Consider the following 23,520-nt stretch of genomic DNA (forward strand, 5'->3'; position numbering starts at 1 on the left):
ATTTTAGGATAGGTTTGAAATAGCCTCTTGCATAAAACTCGCACCAAAAGGCTTTAGCAAATTGAGTCTGCAGAAATATTTGGGGTCTCCCCTGCATCGTAAACACAAATACTCCAAAGCTGGTGATGTAACAAAATCTGTCACRGCGAAGAGGCACTGATTCGAGCTTATGTCTGTTTTATTTGAACAGTCTGAACACGCTTGACAAGAAGCTGTGGAGAGCTGATGTTGCATGAACTTTTCGTTTTGTTTCCGACTGACAGCCCAGCTCTGCGCTCCTCGGCGTGTGCGCGCGTGTGCACACGTGTGTCCACGTGTGCGTTGCAGAAGTGGTCACTAGCTCGCTCCCTTCAAATCGGCTTGTGAAACAGTTGGGATAATTTAGGGCTTGCACCGCCTGATCATTGGTACAGTTACAACAAATAAAACATTTTAATATGAGCAGTCACTGAATGTTTACTGTATCATATTGCTGGGAGCTGAATGTGTGCCAAATGCTATAACAGAAGGGAGCATATGAACTCCAGAATGATGACACTAATAAGGAAATTACAAAAGGCCCAACAAATGGCATTTGTGTTAAATCAATAATGCTCTGTTTGTTTTTTTTTATTCTAATCTTTCTTCTAAAAAAAAAAAATTATCTTTCCAAACAGTTGGCAATTCCCATTCTTGTTCTTCTTCCTGAACATAATTAAAAACATGTTGTGGCGTCTACTTAAGACATCAACTTTCCCAAGCCTGTCTTGTCCACTGCRTTTTAAACAAAGACACTTGTTTTGGCATTGTGCCCTTAATTAATCATTTGAGGCTTTATTGCTGTACAAAAAAATGTCTTTGTTTAATGATTCATCACAAGCCCAATTTCTGCAGAACTTAATCAACTACAGAACTAACTTTGTAATCAGCTTAAATAAAAGAAAAAAAAGAACAAGATTGCTTTTGGTTTATTGTTTTGATAAAGACACATTCATTTATGGCACACTAGTATTAGGGGCTATTTATGATTTAAAACTATGGAGATTAGATGGGTCAGTTAACTTTGGCTTGCAGGAGAAGGAAACCTGTTACTTATTGAAAAGCATGATCCTTSAAGTCCTCGCTAAAATCACTCACCGCCATGTTCGGTGGAATGCAGCAGATATTGAATGACACTAGGCAGGCTTTTTGTGAAAAGCGACTCCAGACTTTGAAGATAAATTTGCAACATAAAGTTCAGTATGATAGCAAAGCAATAATGAACATTGCTGGTTTTATGAAGTGCAGAGATTATTTTTCACTGTGTTTGCTTTTTTCCTGTCTCTTTTTTTTCTCTCTTTTTTATTTTTCTTTTATAATGTAACATTCTTCCATTTTACTCTCACTTTAAATCTCCTATGGGCACTATCAAACTTTGTTCTAGTGGTAGATTTTTACAGTAAATGAGTTTCCCATAGGAGAATATAGGGGAGTCTTAAATTTTCTGTGATTGTTTTGTTCTCCTGTTTGATTTGGAATAAAAAGTTAAAGAATAAGGAGTTCAAGTCCGTAAATTACACAAAAGAACAGCTGTGCTTAGTGACCACAATCAAGATCTAGACCTTGCAGCACTAGTAGCTGTGCAAACACATTGCAGGATACACTCCCTGTTCTGATACAGATTATGTAGATAAAACACACAGATTGCGAGATGATAGTTTTTGGCTCATTGTGCGATTCTTCACATATAGCTGAGGCATGACTGACATCTGACAGACACAGATACGATAGCTCAATTATTCCGGACATGGGAGCAGAGCTCCTCTGAATTTTACTCAAAGTTGTCAGAATTTCACCAGTCTTTTATGTTACAGGTTGAATGCCTTACCCCCAAGACCACCTTTTTTTCAAAATTAAGTTTTAACATATATTCATAAAAATATAAAAATTCCCAGTTCCCTAAGAAACTTTACACAGCTTGCGTTATGTCAAAACATGCCTACATTGAGTAAATATATTATTAAGCTTTGTTAACTTACATTATGTAACGGTCATCTATATTAATGTTTTCTTCATGTAAGATAATAACGTTCATTTACTTGAGTTTATAGATTATGCTGCTATCTACACTTGGATTTTTAGTGCAGAATTTCCTTTTCTGAGCCAGATAACAAAGCATTTGAGTTAATACATAATGCTTCACTCCCTGYGTTACACTAAGTCGTGCCAGTCCTAATTCCACCTCTCAGGTGAGTTTGAGTTTTGGGCTGAAAACGACAAAGAATGTTTCTGTGCATCGTCTCTTTGATGTCCAGAAGGTGTCAACATTGCGAATAAGCTCTGCGGGGTCCCCGGGATAGGCTACCAGAACCAGAAAACATAACAGCAATCACCTTAGCTTTGGGACCATCTTTTTGAGTCTAACTGATCGAAGGCCCAGTAGCTTGCCTTTGGCATTCGTGGGAGCACAGCAAAGAGAACTGAACCTTTCTCACATTAGCATTGASTAAGAAGAGAGATCACCTCAAAGCTAAATAATATTTATGCCTTTTTGATTTTGATGGTGATATTAAGCAAAATAAGGTGACCATGTGTAGTGTGCAGGACTACCAACTGAGCTTCAGGGCCAAGAGAGTGTGCAGCATAAACCCTGACGGAGCTCATCTTTGGCCCAGCGGCGCAGCATCTGAGCGCTGCCAAAAATGAGTTCTTGCCATCCTCACTGCTCCACAGTCTCATTCACCTTTGCAACRTTTCTTTTGGCTAAGCACAATGATCAGCCAAAACTTTATTAGCATCCACTCTGTGCTGAATCCTGCTAGCCAGCAGCAGCCCAGTGTGATGGCCCTGCACTGAGGCTAGGCTGCTCCAGCAGTCGGCTATTGTCTCTCCTCCCAGGAAGCCTGCTTAAAAGCATAGGACATGTCCTCTGGCATGATCTCCAGGGTTACTTTTCTTTGCTACTTGGCAGCTGCAAAAACGAAACCCAGCTGTAAAAAAAAAGAGTCTCTTCTCTATTTGGCAAGATTTCTTTAGAGTTTGAGAGTGTGTGTGTGTGTGTGTGTGTGTGTGCGCGTGTATTTAGGCAGGACGAAAGCAGACTTGATTAGCAGTTTAGTTTGAACGTGTGCTTACCACCATTTATATTCTTATATATTCACAAGTGCTGAATGCCTAGTTAAAATTAAGGTATAATGTGTATGTGTGTGTGATTGTGTTTGTTTAATAGACTGGTAAAAATCAGGCTGTCACTCCACAACCCCAAAGTAAGGCATACTAGAATAGAAGTGCAGTTGCTTTCAGCTAAACAACACCCTCTGAGCTTACAGCATGAACAGAGCTTGGGAGCTCCTGGTTGCTAGTGATGTGCTCTGGTCATTTGGCAATGCCCAGCTTTCCATAATGCATCTAAAACAATTCCATCTGCAAAAGTCACTTTTTGTAATTGCAAGGAGAGGAAATCAGGCACAAACTGATGGATTCTGATTTTTTCTTCCCATTAGGATGATTTAGAATTGTACAATAAGCATCACTGCATGGCTGCTAGATAATGCATGTTATTAATTTGGCACATACTAATGTTCTGTTTGTGTAATATTTCATACACTTTGCAGGGCTTTATATTCAGAGAGCAATCATAGGAATGGCATACATTCAGACATGCTCCTGCAATTTCTTTTTCTCCTGAGCAAAGGAGTAGTAGCTCAATGAATACCTGAATCACACAGAATAGGTTTCCTCATGTTTTCTTGACAATCAGCCCTTCAGCCAGTCAGTTGGCCTTTAATAGTATGGGAACAGATAACAATTAAATCCTAACCCTTTGAAGCTAAACAAATGAGGGCAGTAATATAATTAAAGTAGAGAAGTGCCTGACTTATCATCCTCCTTAGAACTTGCAAGGTGGCCTGCATAGGCCTCTCTTATTTGCTAGAGTTTTTAATTTTAGCCATTTAGTTTTTCTGGAAGAGCACCTACTCCCTTTTACCAGGATCCAGACACATTCTCCACCTGATAGAAATATCTGGTAAAAAGCCAGAAGAAGCCATAGATTTAACATCTGGAAGAAGAAGTAGGGGTTGAGGACTTGCAAGCCTGGATCTTCTTATGAAAATCCAGGAACCAAAGAGAGAGAAAAGAATGAAAGAAGGGGAATCCTAAAGGGAAGAGGTTGGGAAGCTGAAGCAGGAACTCATCTGGGAGTAGAGCTACGGACAGAAGAACGACCATTTAAGTGGAGGCCATTTGGGAAACAAATAGCTGAACTTTGGTTTCCACATCAAAGTGTTTGTACAGTTCACTCTGCAGTAGTACTCAGGAGATCAGTGACTGCTAGATCCTGTAGAATATTCAGGAGAGGGCCTAGCCCCGGGGATCGCAATGTAAAACATATCTCAGATGAGACATAACATATCATAAATGAAAGCCCTCTGTGATTAGCTGGTTATTCCTTCTTGCCCTCCTACTTTCTCTGCTTACCCAGATTTCAGTAAGTGTGCTTTGTGCAGTCTCTCTACTATGCCAGTGTTGATGTGAAGTAGAAAAGGTTGTTGCTAAGTGACATGACAACTGCAAAGCGCTTTTCAATTTCTTTTTCTGTTTTTTACTCCCACCTTCCACATACATCCTTTATGGAGAGTTTGCTGCTGGGAACATCCCCGTCTAGAAGCAAACTCTATGAGGGAAAGCTCGAGGTCACATATCTTACAGAAATGGCACAGAAGCTACTGTTGCTACCTCAGAGCTTCTTTCGGTTGGAAACTTGGGAGTTACCAAAGATTGTTACCATCTTTCATTGCTCATTTGTAAATCAGGGTGTTTCGCTGGGTAATTCAGTGGTCAATATGAAAAGCATTTGGTGGCATCTTCCCAATAATAAGAGTTACTGCAGTCTTCATACACAGCAAAGCAAAGCTATCAGCCTGGATGGGCTACGGCACAGCTAGCCTCTGATCTTTGTTACTCAGCCTGAGAGAYGAAGCCTGAGAGACAAAGTTTTGACATAGCTGCTCTTGCTGCTCTATCTATCCTGTAGGTAGCTGTCATGGACTGTAAAGCACTAGGTTTTGTTSTAGTGGAAATTTTCTACTGTGTACCATACCCTGCTGGTAGTCTAATTCTCTATAGCTGAAGCCCTCCTCGAGTTATTTGTTGCATTTTATATATTGGCTCGGTGCAGGGAAGTAGTTTAGTATAAAAAAAACTTCAAACAACTAGATTCTTTGAACTTTGCCTCTTCCAGCAATCTTTATACTACTTACATCTCCCTGCATTGAGTTTCATTGGCCAAACCATATCCTTTTGTTTTGTGCCAATACAGTAACTCTAATGCTTGATGGGCCCCATCAGGACCTACCACAGTGAACCGCCGCTTTACTACCGCCGTAGTAAACCACGATAAAATGATAATAGTAAATGGCATTACAAATCTTGTGCATCTGGCTGTCCTGGGTCCTTCTCTCTTCCATACATAGGTTAAGCCATGACTTTTTGCCATGCAGAATTCATGTGTGAAAGACTGGCGCTAAGCCTGCGCTGTCTGTTCTTTACCACATTAAAAAGGTCATAAAAGGATAGTCAGTTAAAAACCCTTGTATTGAAGAGAGCCTTTACACGGAAATAAATTCCAAGGAGGATTTTTTTTTTTCATTTTTTGGGGGAGGGGAGCAGGTGGGAAAAAAAAAAGTGATCTCAGCTATTAGCTTTCCACTTGTAAAACTTCATATATCACTAAATATATTGCCCGTAGAGGACAGAAGCTGTTAAAATGGAAAAGAACTTTGAAGATGGATGAATGACAAAGACAAATGAAGATTTTTATTTTAGCAGAAGTTTCCAAGTGCTGTCTCTGGGTTGGGAGGGTACTGTTAATAAAGTACACTTGACATATAACTGTTCAAGTTCCTGAGAAACAGCTTTGCTTTAAAGTTCAGTAGAGGATCAAAAAGAGTGAATTCTCTGTTTTTCTGTAGAAAAAAGAAAAAGAAAGCCCTGAAAAAGGATAGGTTTTGGGGGGAAACAGCATCTATGCCTTTTGTCTTTTCTTCTCTTTGTGGTCCAGAGACAGTGCGTTGACTGACTTCTTCAGAAAGAAGATCAGTGAAATTGTCAGTTGATTACTTCTCCTTGATTAGCATTTATAAGAGCCCTGTGATACATTATTTGCATTCCTATTTAGCCGTGATTTTTGTGGGGCAGCAATGATTAAACTTGTCACAGGGCCTGATTGACAGGGTCAGATCTTCACTTTCTACTCTTTTGAAATTAAAAACAAATGTGTCAGCTCCCTTCATGGGCCGCAGCGCTGTGAAGCTTGCTTGCCTTGTCATCGCAGATAGGTCAGGAATGTTTTAATTTTAGGGATGGATTCTGCTTGTCAAGCAGAGTGTGATGGCGTGTAGTTCTGGAGATGAGATGTGAAGGGTGTAAAACAAAGAATGGAAAGAACAAAGACAAAGACACTCACATTATTAGACAGATTTAATTAGTCTGAATGGATATTATGCTAGATGAAGCAGTGAGCTGTGAAATTAACCCTTGATTACGGATTGGCGGATCATGCTCATAAAGAGAATCAAACCTTGGTGAATAGAAAAGAAGTGCAGATCTACCCGAAGAGCCTTCATCCCTCTGACCCCTTCCGAAGCCTGAAAGGGGGAGAAAATCTTTGAAGGAAAAGCTGTTGCTCCTGGCATTTTGGAAGTTAGAGCAGTCTCTCATTCTCCCTTTTTCCCAAAGTGAGAAGCCAGTACATCCAAAGAGCTGAAACTGGGCAGGTTACAAGATTTTTGCGTGCCATACGATGAGTGACAGCCCCCACCAAGGTCTGCCCGTACCCCCGTTGGCAAAGGGCTCACAGGTAGCTCGAAGTTCATATCAGTGCAAAAGTCATATTCCMCATGTAATTCCTGCCTCTCTCCCACCAGCACCAAGTAGGCTCTGTACTTCTGCTTGAAAGCATATTTTGTTATGATAAGCTCTGAGTTAATATGGTTTTAATCCCCCCAAAGTAAGGTTTTAGACCTCAGAAAGGCCAGTATATACAGCCTCTAATATGTAAGCACTATAATGTCCCAAATGCTGCGATACCGTGGGAGATTAGGATAATGGCAATCAAGAGGTTGCTGTGTTTTGCTACCTCCGAGGCTGTGCAGAAGAGGCACTTCAGTCTTTTGTGTGCTCCTCATCAGCATTCTCCAAAGCACTGTATTGAGAACTACTCATTCTAATTAGCACTACTGTAACGAAAGAAAATAAATAGAAAATACAGTGTTACTCTCTTGTTAGTTCCTTGTCATTTCTTCCAAGTTGTTCAACTAATGGAGTAATCAGCCTTTATGCTAAAAAAAAGCCAAAGGGCATTAGGCGCACTAATCTACCGATAGGTGTGAGGCCCCTGCCTCCCTCTGGTACATTTGAAATGCCTAGTTTTAGTGCAAATTTGCATGCTGGAGACTGTCAGATCAAAAAGGAGTGAGACAGGAAAACAAGTTGGGTGAGAGACTGCCTAGAAACGGTGGTTGATAACTTACTGCACAGCAGTCCTACCTCTTCAGTCATGCTGAGCCTCTGTAGGTACCATGCTGCACGGTGTTACTACTCGTGACATTTTTAAAATGCGATATTAAGAATTTTCATTTTTGCTTAATATATAGTAACATTTAAATGGTTTCTGTATATGTGGAATGAAAAGAACGCTTGGATGAAAGATCTACAGAAGATTAATGAAAGTCATTATCATTATGTGATATCGGAAAGCTACTATCCCCAGGAAGAAAGGAMTTTCTGTCTGCACATCTGCCATCTCCCCTGGTTTTCCCGCATCTTTTTGTACCCCAAAAGAGAAGAGGCAGCATAAGAAAGTGATTAGGGAGTAGGACATGACATGAATCCCATTGCTAAGTCTACTACTGAATTTCTGTTGGCGTTAGGATAAGTCACTTTGCCGCTCTCCAGATGAAAACGATTATTTAAGGACAAAAGACTAGGACTTATCATTAAACCTGAAGGCACAGACTAGTTCTTAGGCAGAAAAGCCTTGTCATTGAACTGGTGTTTATGTAAGCAGTCACACATCAGTGTTACAGCTTTCAGGGGCCCCTCATCAAAGTCTTTATTGTTACAAACCTATTGAGCCACATCTTCAGCTGCTGTGAATCAACATAACTCTCCTGAAATTAATGATGCTACATAGTTTTGCATCAGCTGAGAATCTGACCCTTCCTCTTTAGCTATTTATATATTATTCAGTTAAATTATTCCAATATAGGCTGTATGAAATGTTGTGCTCTTCTGAGAAGACTCTGCTCCAAACCCAGCTTTGTCCCCTTGGGGCAGGGTCCCGGGGAAGCACCTTTGATCAAGGTCTTCCCAGTCCTGGACCTCAAAGGTGAAGTTGGTCATAGAAAAATTAACTAAACAGTTTAATTTTTTTTTAATCCAATTGTTTTCTGCAATCTCCGTTACTCTGAGCATGAAGCAATGCTTTGGTTGCCTGTATGTGCTCACCCAGGCACGAGCAAGGGCCGGGTTACAACAGGGTTATTTGCCTTGCCCAGAGCGTGCCTACATAATCACTGGCATTGAAAACACGGATTGGAGAGAGTGTTGACCTGTTGTGTTAAAAGAGAAAAAAAGCATGTGAAACCAGAGAAAAATGCATGTGCTAATAGAAGGGAAATGTCTCTGTCTTCTGCCTATGTATCGATCAGCAATGTAGGTTAGTTTTTGGTTTGCTTGCTTGTTTGGCCACTTGTCATAGTTCCTCTCTGGGCACTGAGCTTCGTAGCTTGCAAAATCCTAACATGGCTGATGTTGTCATTGCGGTGCTCCTGCTGCTCACGCGCTTTGCAGAGAGATAGATTCAACTRGTGCATTTGGCTTTAATATGAAACATCAGCAGACAAAAGACACATCATATGAGGGGTTTGGACAGAACCATTAAATGCAGAAAATGTTCAGTAAATGCTCAAGACAGCCCTATAGCATTACATACGATCCCTCAGTAAGGAACAATAAGAGCTTACATATGGAATACAATGCATATTTGCTTGGATTTTCAGTTTTATATTACAGCCCTGCTGTTCATGAGTGTAACTGAAGAATTTGTGCTAGGAGCACTGGCCCCATTTGAAAGGGCTTCATTTCCGTCTCACTGATATTCCTCTATAAAGAGAGCAACTCAGCTTAAATCAGGGGAATAACACTGGTGTAAAACAGGTGTCAGCAGAGCAGACTCATGCTCTTTGCCTAGAGTAGCAGCTCAAATCCTTGTTTTTTCTCCCTACCGACCACAGCATATATTTTATAATTATATACACAAGATCCTCACTTACCTGAGGCTCAGGTTGGAAGCACTGTTTCTCATCATTCATATAATTCAAAGAGCCAGAGCCATTACGCACCCCCCACCCTCCTTTATTTTTCAAACTGAATTGTTTCAGTGGTAGCTTGGTGTGTCAGCTTGTAAGTCTATAAAACAGTTTTCTACCAGCTGGAAATCCAACATGCTACATGAATACATAACAGTGCCTAACCAAGAAGGTTTGTAATTCAGTAATTAGCTGTAATTAATGAACACAAAGTGAAGACTCATTTACAGTTTAAATTATCACATTAGCTCCTGTCACCCTCTATGTACACAAAACAGCAGGAATTCAATTATTTTTATTCTTCAAAGCTAATTTAAAATTTAAGGAATGCCATTACATGAAATAATAGGTAGGAAATGTAATAGAAATCGCTGAGAACAGTTGGCCGTCCTTAGAATGGGAGGAAAAAAATGCTATCAGTGATGATTTGGAAATGTTGTTTCATCTGTGAACAGATGAAGGATTGAAATCTACGCTCTTTTCAGTGTATTTAAAAAGAAAACGAGTTTGGYGGTTGCTACGTCTTTGTGCAGGAAGAGCCATTGCGCAAATTGTAAAAGCAGTTGATACTGATAATGCTGTTGATAGTAACATGATGACAGCATGGAAATGCTCACACCATTATCTTTAATGGGGCTGAGGCGATTGCAACAGCATCGAGCCCCTGTAATATTCACCAATCTTAGTTGTGAAACTTCAGCCTAGCAGGCCTTAAGTAATTGTCACTTTGCAATCTGCCTAGAGTTTGTGTGTGTACGTACGTCTATGTAAAATGCTTTCATTGTGCTTTTAAACCCACCATGATGCTTCTCGCTGCAGCTGCCACCGCTTTTTTTCTCAAACAGTTCAATAACAAGAGAATTCCAAACCCATCCAATGCCACTCCTGCAGCYCCCCCATATCTGCATTACAGCCCCTATTTTTTTTGTTCTTTATTTCTTATCCAGTTGCCTTTTAATTTTAAATAGGCCACTAGAAGCTACACCATCTAATTTTTCATAGGTGATCGACTGCTGAGTTGTGGGTTTACGTAGACAGAGGGAAGGTAGCGATAAGCCAAAGAGAGAGGATTCTATTAGGGAAATGCAGCAGTAATTAATGAATCCTGCCAGTAATTGGGAAGGTGTAAGCCTCTGTAATATCGTAATGATAGTCATCCGTTCTGTACATCCCCCATCACTCGAACGATCCCTCATCGTCTCTGTGATCTCAGACACTTAGCCATGCAAATCTTCCTGACAGGACTCTATGTCTTTGTCTCCCTAATTGGACAGTATAGAGTTGTTTATGGATATTGCAGACATTTAGACCTCAGTTGGAGGTTGTTCAAAAATCGTTAGCAAAGTTGCCTTAACAGCATTGTCAAATATTTATTCCCCTGTTTCAATATCTGTTTTTAAACCAGGCATGGTTTGCAATAGAATTAACATTTTGAAGATGCACTGTCTTGTCCTGGACTCCATTTGGGATTGCTATTAAGCCATTTTCCTACAGAAAAGAAAGAGAACAAAAAAAAATCTACTATAATTCCTCATTTCTTGAAGATAAGGCATGAGACTGTAGGACATATGTGATGCCTTTTAATACCATTTCTGTGGAGAAATATTAAGAATGCTGACAAAGGCAGTTCCATTTACAGAAATTACAGGGAGCTTGTGGGGCAAAACCTCCAACTTAGCGTGAGCCAAAATAAATGGAGAGTAATCCCATTCACTATACTGTTGCAAGTGAGATCAGATTTAGACACCGTATCATATATATTATAAACATATACATAAACTGTATCTTTTTCCTTGGTCAAGACCTGGGGTTTTTAATTCCTATATATAATCATCTATCGGTAGTAGGTGAAAAGTAACATATAATAAGGTCAAAAGTAATACATAATAAATGCATCTACTGTTGTGCACTACTAGAACAGAGTTCTKCTTTTAAAAACTTGATTTTGGGGGATTTCACACGTTTGTGCATAATGCGTTTATTGTACATGGCTTGGAGATTTTCTGAGCACAAGGGAAGGTCTTACAGAGACCTAGGGCATAAACGCAAGAAGCTAACGTCAGTTTAAGAGCGCACACTGGAGATCAAAGACAGCGCCCAGGACAACCGCAAACGCTTGCGATGTGGAGCATYGGGGAAGGAGATCAGATGGATCAGGCGGCGGAATTTACAGTCTCTTGGTCATATGCCGTCTCAGGCAGACGAGTTGTCCCACAAATCAAGGGGATCATTTGCCCGAGTAAAAGATCAGGTCTCTTCTTTTTGTAACTGCCAAATTAAGTCCCTAATCCTACAAACACTTAACTATATGCTTACTTCTATTGCCGTCTTGTCTCATAGATTTTACAAGACAACTCACTCCAGCAAAGTTAAGCACTAATGCATTTGGGTTTTTTGTTAAAAAAAGAATATTCATCCAGAAAAAACAAACAGGAAGAAAAAGCATGAATTTTTCTAAAACAATAAAGAAATCCCTTTGGTAATTTTTTTTTTTACCCAAATCTATTCATTTTTACAAATATAGGGTGCAAAAATTCTGTTCATGGGAATGTTTCTCGGAAGAATTTCTGAAAGTATTAATTTGCGCCTGTCTGGCAACTATCTTGAAAGCTGTTTGTAGTTTTGGAAATTATTCAGCCAGGGAGCAGTAGAAATGACATGTTATATAGTTGATTAATATAATAAATAGCAAATTACTGAAGGGGGAATAATCAAAGCCGTAGCTGCAGTAAATATTTACCTTATCTGATTTCTCTGGGGTTATCCTACAGTTTTAGGTACCTCCCACAATCAAATCGTAAAGGCAAAGAAAAGAAATTAAAATAAAACTATTTGTAACAAAAGGGAAGGAACAGATTTTTTCGGGGGGGAYGCGGGGAGGGTGAGAAATTTCTGCAGACTTCTTGTAATTCTTTATTTTTTCAAGCTTCCAGGGTCACATTTTTTCAGTTAGTAGACATTCTTATAATAAACTTACCCTTCCCCTGATACGCTGCTGGTGTCATCTGTAAACCCATGAGCTTCTGCATTCGAATATATTCCCCAAATCCAGCCCCCTCACCCCCACGTTTCCCCACCCCGAGCTCACGGCAGGGCTGGCGAGGCTGAAGCAGGGATGGTTTCCAGCTGTTTCGCTTTTTGGCCATCCAGGGTCGGGCAGGGAGCAGATCCATGCCGAGGCCACGCCAGCGAGGAGATGCCACCAGGCTCCTGCCCGCGGCACGGCTGGCACGGGGGAGCCGCACAGAGGGCAGCATCACACCGTCTTTCCCCATGGTAGACACGGTGACACACGCCTGGCTCTAGAAACTCAGGCGCCTGCTAGAAATTTCTCCTCCAGAATATGGCTGCAGTGGCATTTTGATTTTTATACACACACACACACACACACACACACACACATATATACATATGTAAAATTGCAGCCTTTGAAACTTATGTTGATGCAGCAGTCTGTGACACTGAACACAAGCGGCTGTGCAAAGTAATTGCCAAATGCTTACATAAACACATAAGACAAATAAATTTATTTTCATTATTTATATTTTCTGCTCCTTCTTTCCCTTTTTATTTATGCTTTAAACAACAGTTACAGTAAATATACTGATTTAAAAAAAATGCCTGCAGTGGACAGAAAGATGATCAAAAAGCCCTGATATGGAGCAATTCATGTTTCTTCTTTACAATCACTAACGAATCTTAACTTGAACCATGTTATGTTCCCATGTGAGTGATAAGCAATGATTTATTATGAAGTGTCACGAAATYGGAATGCCATACAGTGAGACATGAGCTAGTGGAAAATGCGTTCCCTGTTTCCCAGCCTCATTACTTAGAGATGCAGCGTCCCTTTCTCCAAGTCTAATTTACCTGGCATTTTGAGGCACTCCAATAGCAAAGGAAACATAACCAGGAATGAAATACTTGACCCTGGCTATCCCATTCACCCACCAGCATTGCTAAATGCATCGCAGGAACTGGGAAACTGGGTCTGCCTGGAAATCCACAGCTACCGTCGTAGCCAGCATTTGCACCCCCACGATGCTGCCCCCAAAAGCGATTGCCCAGGATTACAGCATCCACGGCCTCGCCAGGGCTGTCAGTGCGCGAAGAGGGAATAAAACAGGCATCGCGGAGGAGACAAACGGGGAAGTTTTCTTTATGCTTAGGAGTTTCTCCTGCTCTCTAATGATTCCTGTCTCCCCATGATCCTAATTCAAGTAACTGGCATGTGATATATTTTGTGGATAAATCAGCAGTGGAAGAGCAGGTGCAGTTCTGGCACTACAGAGTCGGTGATTTACTTGTAGTTTGCTGTGAGCACGTCAGTTTGGCTTTCAAGGCGGGAATTTGTGTTTTAAGGGCTTCCTCCCAAAGAAAGGAGAAACCAGTGTATTCAACACTAATTCACGTAAGCAGCCTTCCTCTCCTACCGATTAATGCTTTCTGCACAAAGTAACCCAAATAAACATAGTCTGTGGTTTGAAACACTTTTCTGGATGTCTCTTTATAGGCCCTGATCCTGAAAACACTTGAGCTCAGTCAAATCACTGATGTAAATAACCTGATGAATCTGCATAAGCAAACATCAAAGGTTGAAATGCGTGTTTCTGCTCTGCAGCAAAACGGAAAAATGGAAGCACAAAACTTTCCAAAGGGATACAGCTCGAATGGGCTGGGCACATCATGGAGCAATCAGAAAGAGGAGCTGATGCCTGGAACTGATGAACAATAATTTGCTGGAAGGGCAAACCTCTACCCATTTAAAAAAAARCTTTTTATCCAAAAATGTAGATTTAATCACACCAGTTGCGTTCAAGATTTACTAGCAGTTTGTTTCAAAACATGACCCCGTTCTACCACAATGAAATGTTACAGAAGACCAAAAAGTTGAASTGAACAAAATAAACTTGGTAACAAGTTTATGTCCTGTACATTCTTTCACATGAACAATTCTTCTTATATCTAGGCATATTACAACAAGTTCAGTCTGTCTTAAGGCAACAGTAGCTGTTGTTTTTCTTGCAGAAAATGTGGAAATCATCAGAAGAAAATTAACCAGAACTCATCCTTGTCTGCAATGCTGCGAGGCTCACAAATTTCAAAAATTTTTTTTCTATAGAAATGCTTTAGACAGAACCTTTGTGAAGTAAAAATCCAGAGACTGGTTTGTTCACAGCGCTGACAGTGCCTGCCGTTCCAGAGGAGACTGTGTGATGCACCACTCTGAAATATTGTCAGCGAGCTTGGAAATATGAAGGCACTTTCATAGCAAGGCAGGGATGAAAGCAAAGAAGTTTGGGTTTCCTTTTTTGTTTTGCTTTGTTTCTTAATCCTAACAAAGTCTACCAGTAACTTCTCCCCTCCCATTATACTCAGCAGAGAAAGGGAACATAGTTCTCCACCGGAACTGTTAGGGTGTTCAGGGAAAAGGGAAGAGTTATGAATTTTCTACTCAAAGTGTTCATTTTAGCCAGTGACAAATTTATGTGAAATATCAAAATAGTTGTGAAAGCAGAGATTGGAACTCRGGGTCTCCCAGCGGATTATCCTTTACACTCTCACAATGAATCTTGAAATTTTTATGGCAGAGCTCTGTAGGTGGAGTTGGGAGAACACCCACCCACTGCATCTTCTAGCTTGGTGATAAATTCTCTTCAGATTTGAAAAATGTGGGGTTTCGTCTAACCTGGAATTACATTACAAGGAAAACAAGGAGGCAATTGTGGAATTAGGCAGCAGTTGAGTAAACACTTCCAGATGACAGTTTTGGATTTTAAGCACCTAAATTGCTTGGGGAAATCTAGCTTTAAGTGACCTACCAGTACATCCAACATCCATCCCTGTAAACCTAGCGCTTGAACCCAGTTCCTACCCACACCTGGCACCTAGACGATCAAACCAGGATTGCTTTGTCTTACCTGCTCTAAATTCACTTTTGAAGGTGCATTACAAAAGCTATTTCTCTTCTGGGATCCATACAGGTGGCATTTTAAAATGTAGCAGGCACCCTAGTCTACAGAACCTGCTTGTCACAGAAAATGACACAGTTTGCATGTGACCTGTAATGACAGTTGCTAGTTGAAAAGAAACCAGAAATTCAGCTATATCTTCCACACTTTGGTTGCAGCTGCCATCAACTAAATCTCTCTCCAAGGGCAGATGGTGCCCTGTACAATGAACAATTTAATCTTTAGCAAATAGAGAAACTTTGCCAAAAAAATCCACATTTTTTTTCTCTCCAAGAATAGGCTGTCAATAACATGTGCTCTCAAATACATTGTGATTTGATGACTATGCTTTATTTATAGGAAAAACAACAAATTAAATGTTCCCTCATTTCTTCCCCCTTACAAGCCTGCGATCCCTCCAGATACCCCTGTGCTGGGCTTTGCCCGGGTGCACGAGCAATGAGGAGGGACAAGTTAAGTGTCAGGCTCTCTCCTGCTCTGCGCCTGTTAGATATCACGTGTACTCGTCACTGTTGCTGAACATGTGCGGATCCTATGTCACCTTGAGGCCCGAGATGAGATCAGGGGTGAAATCTTGGCCTAGAAATCCTGTTGTTGCTGCAAGGCCAGGATTTCACTCCATGCCTGTGAAAATAGAGGGAGCTGCAGCCCCCAATTTTTAGCCTGACTCAGTCTATCAAAAGACAGCTGAGGAGTGCAAGGAGGTGAACGGTTTGCCCAAAGCTACACACACCCGCTCTTTGAGGGTGGAAGCGGGCTTTAACGCCCAGCTGCTGCCTTCTCCTCCCCTCGTGGCCATCTCCGCGGGAAGTGAGGGACAGCGGAGTGTGCCCTTCTCCCAGCAGTGATCCCCTCCAGCACCATCCCTGCACCCCAATCGCTGCCGTCGCTGCTTGGGGTCATGCAAAGACCTGGGTTGCCTGAACTATCAGCATTAAAACATTTTTTTTTCTTTTTGCTGGTTATTTTCAGCCTAAATAAGCCCCCAATTCAAGGCACCATACAGTCAGCTTACCGGTAAACCCGGCAGGGTAAGGAGGCAGGAGAGGGGCTGCTTCCACCAGCAACGCTACAAAAGCGGTCTCTGCCYGTTTTCACACTGCACCGCTCACCCAGCTGATTGGCATCTTTGTTAGCGGAGCCCTGAGGGGCTGCAAGGCTTCACCTCCCTCCCGGGCTGCTCCTGCTGTTTGCCCCTGTCTGTGGGGGAATGTGTCTCCTCGCTGTTGCTTTTAAAATACTCCCGGAGTCTTTTCTAGTTGTTCACAGAAGAAACTGTCTGCCCTCTGGGGAACTGCTCAGGCTAACAGATGTCAGCGTCTTCACAAGCCGTGTTGTTCAGGTGGATTTGGAGGATCTAACTGTATTTGCTCAGGGATGTCTAGCAACCCTGGTGAGCTGGGCACTGCTGCACACATTTGGAAGCTCTGGCTGGGCTGCTATTTGTCCGGAAATGCATACATATATATAATATATGCATATATATATAGTATGTATACATGCATGTATGTATATGCAGAAGAATTTCTGCATCTTTCTCATAGGTCTCAAGTGGCACAACTGGTCTGCACACGTCTGCACAGGCACATCCCCAAACTGTGGGGATGCCTGCATCTGTGCAGCCCAGCCGCGGTGTACGCACCGTTAGTCCACAGGTCCTGGCAGAGCTGGGTTTTCTGTGCTTGCTGTGCTGTGCGCAATGCTAATATGCACGTGCTTCGGAGCTGTGTTCTGTCGGGGTCACAGCTGAGAAATCTAAGTCATATAGAATTATCTGCACAGACATCAGAAGTTTCAGAAAAGAAGCAACTCAGAAAGTGGAAGGGTGTTTTGGTTTGTTTTTGTTTTTTTTCCCRCAGATTTCAAGGAAAATCTTCTTTTATAGCCTGCAACCGTTAGGCCAAKCAGCTGATGTAAATCAGCATAACTTCATTGACCCCCTGCAGATAAGGTGTATTGCACCAGCTGCAGATGTGAGCTCTCATGATCTTGCTACTGAAATCCTGAGGTCTTTTTTCTGGCCTTGGCCTCTGCCTCATAACAAAGTATCTTCAACAAAGGGTTTTCTGAGACAAATACAACCTTAATGACTTCAGGTTTTTATTAAGTGTAGTTTCCATAAACCTAGGCACTGAGGTCTCCGAATTCCTCCACCTGGGTGTTACTGCAATCAGACAGTTTGTGCTTGGGCAGACACACCCCGGGAACATCTGAGCTGGAGCCCGCATTTTTTTTCCATTATCTTGTCCCACATTCTCATAGACTTAGATCATGGGACAGAAACATATTTTACAGTATAGGAGACCTTTTATTGCACCTCCCTTTCTTTATGGCCGTGGTCGCAGGCTGCACGCGCGCAGTCCAAGCTGTTCTGCAGGGACCAAGGGGGCTCGTGGCCTGGCCGGTGACGGCCGTGGRCTGTGCTGGTGTATTTACCCAAACCGTCGCCTCTTCCTGTGCTCTGCTGCTGGTATCAGGGAGCAGCGGATGCAATTTCTGTGCTGTGCATGACGTAGTTCATTGCCACTCTGATACACCTCTGTATGACGCACATTAGGGACCTTATTCTACGGCGTCCTGCAGAGCCTTTGCRTGCGTTCGTGTGGGTGCTGCAGGGCACCTTTCGCAAGAACAGCGCAGAAGTGAAAAAATTAGGTTTCACAATGGTTATTCTTACCTTTCCCAAAATGCCTTCCCCTCTAATAAGAATGTGTTTTCTGAAATAAATATGTTCTATTTATTTATTTAATGTGCTGTTAAATGACCTTCTGGAAAGCTATTCCAGCTGTAAGGCTTTAAAATGGATGGGCAGGCAAAACTTAGAGAGCATGCTCCTTAAAATCAGTATGAATCATTTGAGTAGTTACTGTTTAGATTGATATAATTTTAGTTATAATTATGGGTAACGAGAACACATTTAGAGTCTGTAATATTGTAATTCATGGTGAGAGGAGTCCTAACTGAAACAAAATATATYCAGATTTCCTTTTTCTCCCTACCTAGGCATTGTGCATGTAAGCATGGTTCTTTAAGGAACAGATTTTCTGCTGCTGTAAAAATGTAGCAAAAGTAGGTCAAAAATGACATCTAGAGATAACATGTTTGGTAACCACAAAGGGCCTGGCTGTGTCTTTCTAGTTGGCCTTTTAGGAGCCCTGCAATGTAGTGCTGAAGGTACAGCGACCGCATGGCAAGGTTTTGATCCGTAGACGCCCATGGACTTCGGTGGGTGGATCAGAGATACGTATTGCCATTATTAGTGCCCCACCGAACTAACAGAACATGATAAAGTGATATTAGCAAAGATCTGAAAATACAGAAAAAATTATAAGCACATGAACCGATATCATCTTCGTGGATCTACAGTACCGTCACACCTCAAACAGGATCAGTGAAGAGGTGGAGGTTCCCCGTAAAACCCCAGGCAAGCTAAGGTAGCAATCCCCCAGCRACGGACTCGAAAAGCGCCCGGAGCGGGCAGCCGCCGCGTCCCACCCGCCGGCGAGTTAACCATCGTGGCAACCGCAGCTCGCGTGACTTCTGGCCGTGGAGAAAAGGGAAAAGGAGCGGGGGGGGGAGGAGAAAAAGCCCAGGATCTGACGTGTGCGCGCGGAAGAGGGAGAGCGACCTCTCCGCTCGCCTCACGGGACGGGAGCCGCTCAGGGAGCGAGGAGCGCGGCTGCGCGCGGTGGCCGCCGGCCCACYGAGGCCGGGCACCGTCACGGTTAGCCGCTGACAGTTGTCCCRAATTGCAGGCGTGTTTGAGAGTTCACATTTCAGAGGTTTCGCAGCTGTGTTTTCACAGCAGGATTTGAATGAAGAGAGGGAAGTTGTGCCGTGTACAAGGAGTGGGAAGGTGCTGGTTAGGAGGAGGCCTGAGTCCTGACACATCCACATCAAAATAGATACAACTTTTTACATCTGTTGATGGCTTGATAATTAATGTTAAATAAAAGCAAAGCTTCAATATCTGCATCTGATAATTCACATATGCTGTACAAGACCAGCATAATGAACATCCTCAATGGCATTTTTATAACGCAATTAAAATGATAGAGTTTTCTTTATGGTACAGGTTGAGCTACATTCCAATAAATGTCCAGGCAGCAACAAACTTTGCCCATCAAGTGCTATTTGAACACCGAGCTACTATGCCCCAGACYGTGGGTGACAAACTCTCCACATACTCCCCAAATCTCTTAGAGCCTTGATAATGAAATACGTAAGCCATGACCCTTATTGATCAGGCCTCACACTAATTAATTTCCCAAAGTCCTGCCCCAGCCTGCAGTGACATCGATGCAAAACCAAGGATGGAGATTTCGGTTGGGCAAAAGTCCTCGGGGGGAAGCACTCAGACCATTGAAATCAATGCCAAGTCCCCATTGATTTGAGTCACGCATGGATGTTACCATTAGTCAAGTATTTGGAAGCTCAGTCTCGAAAGCGTATGCAGTTGTCATGAATGGCTTTTATACAAGTGCTGAAACCAGATTCCCTGCAACCTCCCTCCAGCTTCGGGGGCCTGTAGCTCCATGTTATCTTTTCTCCAGCAGCAGCAAAACCAGTTTAAGAGGTTTCCACCCTTCCCCTTTGGCTGTGCAGCCCCAGCCCGGCACTGGAGTTATCGCCTCCTCCTGCAGTGGTAGCGCGGCCACGCTGCAAGCCGGAGCGGGGACAGCCCCAGGCCACGCCGGGGCTGCGCGGCCCCGCAGCCGGCTGCGCTGCCGCCGCTGGGGATCGTCTCCGGCTGGGGCGAGGGCTTGACGCGATAGGAAGGGGCGCAAACTTCTGCAGCCGGCGTCGTTGCCAGAAGAGTTTCATGTGGAGCTACACCCTGACTAATCTTCCTTTGAAGAGCTTGGCCAAGGAGTTTTAAGAAAGTCCTTAATGTTTCTCCGTGTGCATTCCCCCTGTGACGTAGGAGCAGCCAGAAATATTACTAAGCTGATTTTACAGCTGGTCACAGTGTAATACAAGAGTCTAAGGATCTTCCTCACAGTGAAGAGAAAGGAAAAGGAATCAGGAGTTTGGCTTTGCAGTTTTCCAATCCAAGCCCTAGATAAGTATTTCCCGCTGGCAGGGAACCAGCTACTTTGCTTCAAGTCAAGATTCCTTCCCAGAATTAGCACTTTTAGTAATACTACATGCTGCTTAATTGTCCAAACAACATCCTGGAGGTAGAACTGAATTAATCAAGAATTATGGCTCTTGCACGAAGCTGTTCCACCGCGGCCTCATGCTGGCCTGTGTGGGACCAGCCCGCAGTCTCGGTTTTCAGCATCCATGAGTTGCACAGATGCTCTGCACCTCAGACCCACTAGAGCTCTTGACACCATACCAAGGTAGGACTTAAGTAGCATGCCACAGGTAGGTTTCCATCTTGGTTAGGGCTGCAAAACCTACCTAAAAATGTAAAGCTCAAATCTCCTGTGACAGCTCTGCAGTCAGTACTCGGACCATTTGTAGAAGGTGGTTCTGGAACTGTGACCTTTGCTGCAGGATCGGACCCAGCTTACTACAGAATTATACTTTCAGCTCTAAGCTTTACAGTAATAAGACTTCTGGACTTCTTTAAAACTTGAACAGGTATAAACTGACACAGCTTTGTCCTTTCGCAGTGAAAAATAATAGCTTTGCAAAGTGTGAATTGCTCTGGAGCGTTACCTCTGAAACCTAAAGACAACGCTGTAAAGTGTCAACATGGATTGCTTTTAATATCTTTTTAGTGGAAATAATGACCTAAAGTATTCACCACAATTTCAAACTGACTTCCATGCATTCTCGGGTGCCAAAAATCTCTGCATTTAGCTGCCAAAACCTCTTCTTCCCTTCCAACAGTTTCTCCATAGCAGGTCTGGGTTTCCAATGCAAAACTCAGCATCACTGTGAAAACTGAAAAGGTGAAGATATTGTAAAACAAACCAAATAGCAAACTAAATAACATGGAGTCAATGGACTTTTTTGTTTTCATATGGAATTTTATGAAAAGTTTATTTTACTTTAAATAAAGTTACTACTGAATTTCCAGTTGATTTAGCCAGAATACAGGGAACACCACAGGGTCTGAGTTGTGTTTGCTGAAGTGTACATGGCCTTGAACCCATAGGATATTTCTCAGTTACATATTTCTTTTGCCGGCTGCCATTCTTTTTTTTTTTTTCTGTGCTCTCTCCAGATTGACTTTCACTTTACTTACTCCCTGCTTCATTTCTCACCCTTTTTTTCCACTATTTTTTTTTCCTACTGCTTTTCTCAGTCTCCTTCTCCCAGGTTATGAGCAAAACAGCACTCAACTTTGAGCTGAACTTTTAAACCCACATCTTGTAATTAAGTTAAACAAGCATCCTCCGCCTCTATGCAGAAGCAACTTAGCAGCTTCGGCCTCTTAGCACTTCCTGTAGCCACAGAACGGATAAGAGCCTCGCGGACGAACGGCGGCTTTTAATGCGAGCGAGGGAGGTGCCACAACAGCCAGGAATAACAGCGATAGTCCGGTGACTTACGCACAGTGTGGCTACCAAGGTACCCAGTTCAGCTCGAGGCTCTCTTGACTGGTTGCAGGATTAGGCACGTCATATTGAGCAGGTTTAACCAACAGGAGGGAAAAGCGGAGATGCAGACTCAGCAGAGCAAGTTCAGGCTCAGCCTCAGGTGGGGTTTACCCACTCGTCCCAGAGCATTTATGGACTTAAGGATTTTTTCTTCGTGCTTGTGTGTCCTTGTCTTTTTGCAAGCCTACGGTTGGGCAATGTAAAGCAAAGCTGACTCTTTAGGAGAAATTACTATTGAGAAAAAACACATATGCAAAAAAAATCTGGAATCACGATTAAAAAATTAATAATTCTAGTTATTATTATTCTGCTTGCAGGACAAATGCCTTAGTTCCAGCTCTCCAGCCCAGGCTTCCCGCACTCAGCCCGTCTCTACGTGTCACTCCGATCCTGACATTGAACTCACAACAACCCGTACCGAGAAGACTGCCAAAAAAACTCCAGCTATTCTTCTTCATCCTCACTAACAATTTGGTAATGAAGTATTGATTTCCACTCCCCTGCTTATGGACGATATTAGATTTTCATTGATAAACTGCACTGGGGCTGTCTGGTCTCCACTGTCCCTTTTTGCTGTCACTAAAACAAAGTGCCACTGAAGTAAGATAATGACTGAGAACATTGATGTACTTATTTCGTCAATTTGTAACACTTGACAGGAAAAAAAAAATTCTTCATAGTTTAATGTCCAAGTGTGCTACACAAGATGCAGTCACATTGGAAGCTTTACTTTTCATGGTAATGTCCATTTCCTATTTATAACCCCTCTGGGATAGTTTGTCTAAAGGAAATGTTTCTATTCAGTGCAGCTATTACTGTTGCACCTGGGTTGCCCAATCCAGTCATTGCACTAGGGATCAATACATCACAGTAAGTACAAGAGTTATTAAGTTAAAACAGATTCTGAGCCAAAAAACCTCTGAACAATGTTAATCTTCTGTGCAAGTTGTTCAAATAGTTATGCTTAACCATGTTGCTGCCAAAGATTTGTTTAAAATGGATTATTTTCAGTTTGTTTTATTCCTCAGATATATATATATATATTTAAATCTCCATTACAGTTTATGACAAGAGATATGCGATGGAGTGATTTTTAAACAAAAGTACTATTGTTAGATTATTGAACATTATATAAATATAGGTATATCTATATATAAATATCACTATATAAATATCTATATATAGATATAAAAGAATAAAAGTAGAATTTCTTTCTCAGTTACGTGAGTGTAAATCTAAATATCTCTGGTGTAGTCAAGGGAGTTACTTTGGATTTATGCCACTGTAAATGAGATCAGAATCTGGCCTTCACGCTATCTCTCTGGCCTGTCTGTTACTATCTGTATTTGCAGGTTTTAAAGCACAGCTGCCTTTTAAAATCAACAGAGACCTGGTGAGAAAGGGGCTAAAAAGATGGCAATTGAAAATTTGTTCTTGTAACTTTTTTCATTAAAACTTTGAGGTCCCAATTTTAATTTGTGGAATATTCACGTTAATAATGAGATCTAATTAAGACATCCATTAAAAGCCCGTTAAAGTTAATTTAACGTAAAAATTCCAATAGAACTGTATTAGATTTTCTCCATTAAATTAACGTTATGGATTTTTAACGGATGTCTTAATTATACATTATTATTAACGGGAATACTGTATTACACAGATTAA

General features: G+C 42.0%; 1 protein-coding gene across 1 annotated transcript in view; it reads left to right on the forward strand.

The window, feature by feature from the left end:
* The window catches only part of TSHZ2 (teashirt zinc finger homeobox 2), a 224,448-nt gene extending 201,928 nt beyond the window's left edge, over window positions 1-22,520 (forward strand). The window contains exon 3 of the mRNA XM_026057836.1: window positions 22,173-22,520. The gene's annotated coding sequence lies outside the window, so the exon portion shown is untranslated. The remainder of the gene's footprint in view (window positions 1-22,172) is intronic.
* The last annotated feature ends 1,000 nt before the right edge of the window (window positions 22,521-23,520 follow it).

The sequence above is a fragment of the Apteryx rowi genome, unplaced genomic scaffold, assembly GCF_003343035.1.
Source record: "Apteryx rowi isolate R43461 unplaced genomic scaffold, aptRow1 scaffold_0, whole genome shotgun sequence".
Classification (NCBI taxonomy): Eukaryota; Metazoa; Chordata; class Aves; order Apterygiformes; family Apterygidae; genus Apteryx; species Apteryx rowi.